At 37.3% G+C, this 6,890-nt stretch overlaps 1 pseudogene; it reads left to right on the top strand.

The window, feature by feature from the left end:
* The first annotated feature begins 2,302 nt into the window (after positions 1-2,302).
* Positions 2,303-4,876, top strand: LOC148143471 (putative G protein-coupled receptor 139; annotated as a pseudogene).
* The last annotated feature ends 2,014 nt before the right edge of the window (positions 4,877-6,890 follow it).

Consider the following 6,890-nt stretch of genomic DNA (forward strand, 5'->3'; position numbering starts at 1 on the left):
CTGAAAACAAAGATCCCTCTGTTCCAGCGCACTCCTTAATCCCTACCAGTTCGCTTCACTTGGTCAATTCCTACCTTGCTTTAACTTTGCACAGTGAAAGACCACATGCTTATCTATGTTTAACAGCATTTGAAATTTCTCGGTCCTGAATAAAAACAGTGAATAGCAATGGGCCCAGCATCGACCACTGAGGCTCTTCACTCGTCACAGGTTTGCAGTGCGACAAGCATCCTTCTTTTATTGCACTCTGCTTCCGAACATGAAGCCAATTGTGCATTCAGTTTTACTGCTCTGCCTCGATTCTATGCAACTCAACCTTCCAGAACAGCTACTGATGAGGAATCCGATCATCGACCTTACTGAAATCCATGTAGACTGTAATTAACACTCTGACTTCTTCAAACTTTCTCTTCAATTAAACAAAGAACATCATCAAATTTGTATGATCTAATCTCACATGCAGAAAGCCAGGCTAGCTATTCCTAATCAAAGCATATCTTTCCAAACGCGTGTGCCTCTCGTCTGCAGTCTCTCAGACGCTTCCTAAGTAAATTCCTACCACAGGTTTTGTGTGTGCTGGTATATAGCTCCCAGGTTTTTCTTTGCAGACATCCTTGCATGAAGGAAATTAATTGCTAATCTCCAGTCTTTTGGGACTTCATCCGTGAATAACAATGATGCAAAAATGTCAGCCAGGGCCCCCGCAATTTATTCTAAAAACCTTTGGCAGCGGTCGTGGATATCACTGTTCTGGACGTGGATATTTATCCAGCTTCATACATTCTCATAAATTCAAGACGTCTTCTACTGTGGAAAGAACTGTCCCCAATAAATTATCACTATTGTTCCCACATTCCCAAATCTTCATGTCTTTCTCCACGGTAAACATAGAGAAGAAATATTCATTGAGGACCGAAGCCAACTGCTGCAGTTGCACATATACATGCTCACTTTGGTTTGCAAATCGCTCTCATATCAATCTGTGCCTGCAACATATCTATCGGGGCTTTGTACAAATGGACCTAGCTCCTGGGTCACTTACTATTACAAATCAAACTTGAACCTGACATTTGTAATATAACCTTGCTTTTTCAGGAAACTGTGTAACAGACTGATAAGAAATGTTCAACAAAATGACTTTAGTGACAGGAGTTATGCTTATATGGGTCACCACATTTGTTATCACCACAGATGTGCTGCTAAAATCTGTACTGACCATTTCTCCACTTGAATCATTCTCTGCTTTTCAAAGAAAAAAGTAAGAAAGCATCCGAAACTGTTCATGCCAGCTGGACGGTTTAGGATACGGCAGAGCAAGTGGACGATTTGCTTTTTTCATTATTACTTATGCTCTTTTGGTAAATATAAAGTGCGAAAAGAAGGGCGATGTAAGGTGAAATCTTTCCACTACCAGAACGAAAAACTGCTAATAACCAAAAACAAACAGCCAATCAAATACAAGAATACGAGTGACAAAAAAAAAGTACTTGTTCATTATGGAACAAAGGAAACTTTAACAACAATGGTACAGGTCAGATAATGTGAAACCAGCGGCAATGGACAAAAACAAAGCATTCTATTATGCATTGGATTTGGCATCGAGGTTTCATGAAATGCTTTATCTCGTTGAACACATTAACGTGAGACATGTGAAGTATAAATTATTAATCATTTAATTGTGTGCTGTTGAACATTATGTTAGTGCGTATTTTTGATTGGCATGCATAGATTACACTTGCGAGAACATGAAAGTATAAAGCGGATGTGCTGTTTCATTCAGCTTAAAGAGAAATTTCTGGTGAGCACACAAGACTTGGGAGGACCTGTGAAGAAAAGAAAAAAAGCATACGGAACATTTCGAGTTCAATGCACCATTAATATTGACTCAATACCAGCCTCAAACCGATATAAACACTGCCCAAAAAGTTTGTGGGAAGTCAGTGAGTTGGAAGAGTAGACGGTCCTGAAACAGTGTGCATGATACATCATCTCTTGTAAACCGTAACACAAGCTACAATGTCAACTTCTTGATGGAGAGATATACCTCGTCTTATCGAGTGGACAGGATGGAGGCGTATAATGACATCAGCAATAAAAATGCCTTTCGCTCTGGAAATTAGCTTGCCATCAACAAAATGTCTGTTCGAAGGAAGTTAAAAGCATTATGAATAATATCACAACCACCGATTCCCGTGAGAGGTGCTGGAATACGTAAGGATCACACATTTGGAGTGTATTGGTTCAGAGCCTATTTCAGACTATTGTTTAGACAGGCAAGGACACTATATGTCACGCGAAAAAAATGCATCTCCCTATTCAAATGGTGAGGAAAGTATACTACCTGATTCTTGCCATGATTTGAGTTCCTGGTAAGTTTCTAATCTGAGTAAAGTTATTTTGTTTTTGTGCACGATCTGCGTATTTCTCTAAGGCTTATAATTTTACAAGTTAGTCCGTTGTATATTCAAGGAAGCAGAATGGATGAACATAGTTTCGTTCATCATTTTTAATTGGAGAGCAGGTGCATTTATTATGGACTGCATTGCCTCCTTCTGCCTGAAAGTATCTTTGTATTTCTGTCATTCAATAGTTTAGAGTTCTACTGAAAATGTATGTAGTATTAACGGAATAGCAATGAATCGAGTGTGCATTCAAATTCTGTTGTATTAACTATTGCTTTCTTTCATTCATCTTCATTCTTAGACTCGTTGTAGATTGTGGTATGTTGGTCATTGTTAATGAGGAACAGCATTCACTTCAAGGAAAGTCATTATGACAACAAAAATACACATTGCCGGGAAATCACAGCAAGCCTGGCATCATCTGAGAGCACAGTTAATCTTCCATGTCTACTTAATTCTATTTTCTCAAAACAGATGAAGCAAGAGTTGGTTTTATTTCGGATTTGTGTGTGAGGGAGTGAAGTGATCACTGTTCTCTCCCGGATAAAGAGTAGTAATGGAGAATATCACTCTTTTTATTGGAATCAGTAACACTTAAGGAAATCATTACATTCAATATATACAGAAGACTGTGAGGGAATGCAACTAATGTAGCTCATTTAGTCAGATTTCAAAGGGCAAAAATGCACACTTTTCGTTCAATGAAGTAATAACAGACTGTTTGATCCATGAAAGCTTCCATCTACTACATCTCATCTAAGGCAACTGGCACGTCCTGCCATTGTTGCCATTTTTATGTCTTATCTCACAGAAGCTAATGATCTCAATTATTCCATGTACCAATAATTGCATAAGCTAAACATTCTGGGACTTAAATGCCACTTTTCTGTAAATTTATCATTGGCAATTTTAAAGTGGTAAACTTTGATTTTAGAAAATTGACAGTGAAATTATCTTCTCCATATTCCTATTTTAAGGAATCTTACCTTTTAAGGACTCAATATTGGTTATTTCCACTGCATTTGTGTAATCAAAGAATAGAACACAACCTGTTTCTTATGAGCTGAAATCTGAAATCTCTCCATTGTAATACATTTTTTTAAAGACTATAGTATTATTGACTCGGATTCAATTTGTAGTGGTTAAAAAAAAACAAAGGTGGTTTTCTGGAAGCTCAGATAATACGACTAGAAGTGAAAAGTGAAAGTTAATTACATATATAAGTTCTTGCATAAATGCTGAGCCTGTCGTCATACTGCACAGGATTAACCTGACATTGGATGAGATCCCAAAATTTTAAGCTTGGAAGTGTGCAGTTATCAGTCAGACTGGATTCATTGCTCAGTGTATTTTGTCGGTGCCGCAGTACCAACATATACGTGTGTAGATATTAAATGGTTAATGCTTACGAATGGAGAATTCTTCTCAGTAATAATGAATCAATTTTACATTGCCACACAGTTAATTTTTCCATTTCTTTCAACTCTGGGATGATGCCAAATGCATACTTCTCTGGCGAAAAGTTCTTAATGGCTGATCAGAAACAGAGAAAAAAAAATCATTACCAAATACATGTTCTTGTCCCTCTTCCAGTGAATTTACTTTCAGTTTTAATCATGTCACAGGAAAACTGGGCTATCAACCTGCACGACTCGCTACCTGTTGGCCATTACAACAGCAAATCTCCTCGTCATCATTACTGTCGTTGTACTGAACAGAATCAATGATTATTATTTTCCATTAACTTTCCTGGACATCACTCCTGTGTGCAGTATTCACTGTGTTCTGCTCCGCTCTGCCACAGACTGTTCTGTCTGGTTCACTGTCATTTTCACTTTTGTCTATTTATTGCTATTTGTTGCCCAAAGTTGAAATCTCAAAATTGTACCAAGAAAACTGCAACAGTGGTTCTCCTAACAACAGGGATTTTTCTCGGTTTGAAAAATATTCCAATATACTTTAGGTTTATACCACAGAGGATTCTCAACAACATACCTTGGCGCTGTTCTAATAGATCAAGCTATTTCACTGACTCGAGATGGATTGGACTTTGTAAATTTGAGAAGATTTTAGCACCGTTGATACCATTTGGGTGAATTCTGTTTCTCAACGGTGTGACAGTCAGTTATATTTTAGTGGCCAGTCGAATCCGTAAATGACTCAAATGTCACAGCAATGGACACTCTGGAGCTGAGAGCAGAAGGAAGTCTATGATTTTGCTCTTCACCATATCCAGCAGCTTCATACTTCTGTTGTTCATCAACGTTTCATATTTTTTTGATGTTGATGAGCGATTAGATGGTCTGTCTGCTTATGTATTTGAGAACTTTGCATATATGCTGCGTAATTTAAGCTGCTGCACAAACACTTTCATTTACATGGTAACACAATCTAAGTTCAGAGAACAGCTAAAACTTACATTGACATATCCTCTGACATTACTTATTGTGTTTATCAAGAAACAATCAAACTGACATCATTTCTTTATGCAAATAAAGGTAATCGGAAAAATGTGAACCAGTAGAGAATATCCTGTAACTTTTCTTTTTTTCCCAGTCACTTCCGACAAAATGTGTATCGATCTCTATTACTGTGCTTTCCCCTGGCCCAATAACCTCCACCCCACTCCAACATGATCTGTTCCAGGAATAAAAAATGACATCTGTGATTTCCTTTTTACATCACGCCATTTACGTTTTCTGCATATCCTCCAGAAATTAAATCTATCCTTCCCTCTTTAGATTCTGCGACTTACATATTTCATTTATATTGTAAGGTTCTCCACGTGTCTCTCACTGCCAGACGGTCTGTGCAACCCTCAACCGAGAAAGCATTAAACAGCAATTTCCTGCAGGTCCGAGGTCATTCCAAACTCTGTAATTACTTCCAGATCGAATGTTTACCTAACTCTGTAAAAGGAAATTCGACAACTGTTCAAAATTATGGGACCAAAAAACATTACAGAAATACGTAAAGTGATTAAAATACCAAAGGTAACTGAAAGTGTTTAATCTTTAATTTTTCATATCACAGGTTATCCACATATTTCCAATTATGCTGCATTGCATTTTCTGACAGCCATGCACGTGCGTATCCAAAATTATGGATAGGAAGAAGGAACCCATATGCCCCGCTGTGCCTCTTTTGTTACTCATTGCGATCATGACGGACCTGACTAGTTGACAGTCCTCCCAGTCCTGAAAAACAAGTCATTTCTGACCATGTGTTTATCTTAATATAGATACATTAAGTCACATCTTATAATATTTGACATATGCCATCGTAATATTGTCCAAAAATTACTGCCACATATTCTAGTTATGAGACGATTAAATTGTCTCTATTTTGATTTCATCAGTGTTGTATATTTCCTTAATTGCAAGGGCAATGGCTTTCAAAATACTCCAGGTCTGATTTCACGAAGTCCAGTATAACTTAAACGTTTCCTGCATATTTTTGTTTTGAGTTCAACACGTGATAACATGCACCAGTTTTTTCAGCAATTGTAATGTTTTCCCCTATGTATGTATTTATCATTCATTCAATCAATAGCATGTCCATTACGAACTGCTTCTCCGAATTTCTCAATATTAAATTACTTAAGTCGTATTAATTTGTCTCGCGAGTAAGTTTTTGCACTGACTTCCTTGAATCATCCTTTCATTTTCTTCCATCAAGTGTCTTGTTCTTCCCCTATTTTTCTTGGCACCTTATGTTGCATTCTTTCCTCACGTTTCACTGCGCTCCATTTTCTCCTTCTCCCTCGCTTGTAACAATCGTTTTCTTACTCTCACCATTAAGTGATTTCAGGGGCATTCTTGCACATGGAAACGTCTATGATTTTCGTTTTTTAAAAAAATTATGAACCGACGTAGGAAAACAACTGATTTAACATGATGGTTTATGAAGGAAATTGTTGTGATTCTAAGAACTAAGTTTGGAAAAAAAGTCACGGGAGATGATACGTACACGATCACTTTCTTGGAGAAATATGGGAGGTTTGTTATTAATAGGATGGCAGCAACAGGTGCATTCACAATGACAATTGCGCGAACTAATGACTTGATTGTTTTTTTTTGTTATACTGACTAGTTAGAGTTGAAGAAGGAATAACATTTGTGTTTTTCACCAGAGTACGTTTTCTTCTGAATGCGAACAATACATTCAAAACATTATGATGTTGAGAAGGAAAGATGGTGTGGCTCCTTGCAGTACAAAAAAACGTGAGGTTTGAAAAAGGCCATTTTATTCAACGTGACGTTTGCGCTAAGGCATTACTTTTGATCAGTAATTCACAGATTTTAGTAATTTGTAAACTCCTCGCTCTCTTTGATAGTTCCATTAAGTGAGAATATAAAGTGTTAGTGGGGAGGGGTAGCTGGTAGAGCAAGATTAGGCAGCAGTGTAAATAGAACATGAATAAAGAAAGCATTGATTATGAAAATTTCAAGTTACTTCGAAAAAACTGACAATGAAATATCAGACTAC

The sequence above is a fragment of the Chiloscyllium plagiosum genome, unplaced genomic scaffold (assembly GCF_037043375.1).
Source record: "Chiloscyllium plagiosum isolate Xiang-an unplaced genomic scaffold, Cpla_swu_hap1 HiC_scaffold_27, whole genome shotgun sequence".
Classification (NCBI taxonomy): Eukaryota; Metazoa; Chordata; class Chondrichthyes; order Orectolobiformes; family Hemiscylliidae; genus Chiloscyllium; species Chiloscyllium plagiosum.